Genomic DNA, 2,270 nt, shown 5'->3' with positions numbered 1-2,270 from the left:
GAGGGAGCTCTTCTTAATATTTTGACACCAAAATCATGTCGATACACCTTACCGACTGCGAGTAAAGCCACCCACGCTTTAACTTGACAGACTGTACCATCTACAGTGAAACCCAAAGGTCACTCAAAAGAAAGAAAATACCATTAAATAAATTATTAACATCCCTCCCGCCTCGGTCGCCGTACGCAACAAATTCCACTTATGGATGTCAAGAGTTCAGTCCCGCCCACCATGACGCAGACAAGAAGTTTCTGTGCATAAGTAAGAAACTCAGTTCCGCCCGCCATGGAGCACATTCGGCCGCATTGTGGCAGCGCACAACTGGTAACCAGCACAATGTATATATTATATAGGTTCCAAAATATGTTTCAGCAGAGGCAGGTCACATAAGTCCACCCTGTCCGGGATCAGCACTGGTCACAAGTCCCAACGGTGCATGAAAGTACCAATGAGACCTTTCCCGCCAAACGGGTTACGCATTTATTGAACAAAAATACGCCTATTATTGACAGAATGCAGTTCCTTATCCGAAGTTGTCGCTCCGAAAATTCGCTTTTAGCATACAAAAAAAACTAACAAACTCGCTGTGGGTTTCTTTGAGAGTAAGGTGCTGATCCACGAACCCAAAACGCTCTACAGCAGACTTAGAAAGAAGTTTAAAGCGCAAAAAATGCACAATCACTCTTGTTGCATAAGTCGATGAAGGAAAATTGCTTATCGTAGTAAGGTTGCAGTGTGCATGACGAATCAAAATGGATAGCTGCTGAAATTCGTTGTAATTTGCTTAGGGAGGGTCAGTGGGAGAAGCTTCATCATGAAAATGAAAAACGCTGTCCAGTAAGCGTCACTCCACAAAAGCTATTCGGGAAGATTTTATTACAAACTCTACTAAGTTCAAGCTAGAGGATCAATTTTTTGAGACCACGATCAGCTGGATTTTAATTTGTAGGGACGTCACGTCAAAAGGTGTTGGAGGCAGAACTGCCAGATCGTGGATGAAATTCACCCCCACCATATCTACCGTTTGGGAGCCGTAAAACAGAAGGTGCATGATTACCACTGTGAGTTCGTGTCTAAGCCGAAAATGCACGATTCGACTTCGGTTTTCTGCTGTACGATGATTGCCGATCTGAAAGCTGCGGAAGATTTCGGTGGTCTTCTATTTATATCTCGATCCCCATTTGGAAGAAATTGGCGAATTTAATGTTTCGCGTGATTATTAATTATTATTAATTAATGTTAATATTAATATTATTAATGTTAATATTATAATATTATAAAATATAACATTAATTTTAATTATTAGTTGACTAACTTTTAATAGAAATAGTTAAACTTTCAATTAAAAACAATTCGTTTTCTGCGAAAAATTTATATGAAACACAAAAATTTTGTTAAATTTGTTTTGAACAAAATATTTAAATTTTTAAACCAAAAGTTAATTTTTAATCCAAAAGGCTAAATTGTATGTGAAAAAAGGCTTTTTGAATAAAATACATGAAATTTGCACAAAAGAAATTTATTTTACACCAAGTCTAATTTTCTATACAAAAATTTATGTTTAATCATAGTTAAATTATCGACAAAAAAGATTAATTTTCTTGTAGTTAAAAGAAATTAATTTTTAAGCAAAAGCAAAACAAAAATTCTACAAAATAGTTAAATTTTCAGAATAGAAATGTTTTCAACTAAATTGATAAATCATCAACCAAGAAAACACTAAATTTTTGACAAAGCATTTCCACTTTCAACCGAAAAAATTGAAAAAATTAGTTAAAATTCTCTGAAATTGCTTTAAATTATTGAAATTAATTGAAAATTCCTTGAAATGTTTTAACCTAAGATATTTAAAATTCTTTGAAATCTCTTGAAATTTTGCAAAGCTCTTAAAAATTTCTTGCAATTTTAAAAATACCCTAAAATATTTTAAATCCTTTAAACTCTCATACTAAATTATTGAAATCAATTGAAAATTCCTTGGAATCTAGTGAAATATCCTAAAATGCATCAAATCCTTTAAAATCTCATATTAAATCACTGTAATCAATTAAAAATTTCTTGGAACCTTGGAAATGTGTGTAGATTAGAGTTTTGAAAATAGAATCAATAAAAATTCAAAGCTTTAAAAATTTAATTTTCAAACATTTACAACTATTCAATAAGAATAATTTTTACGTCGATGTGGTTCAAGTCTTCAAATTTAGAATTGTACACTTGGAAGTTTATTTATAAAAAATTAATAATCATAAATAAATTGAATGCGTTCAAAA

Source organism: Belonocnema kinseyi, chromosome 10 (genome assembly GCF_010883055.1).
Source record: "Belonocnema kinseyi isolate 2016_QV_RU_SX_M_011 chromosome 10, B_treatae_v1, whole genome shotgun sequence".
NCBI lineage: Eukaryota > Metazoa > Arthropoda > Insecta > Hymenoptera > Cynipidae > Belonocnema > Belonocnema kinseyi.
This window is presented reverse-complemented; position numbering follows the sequence as displayed.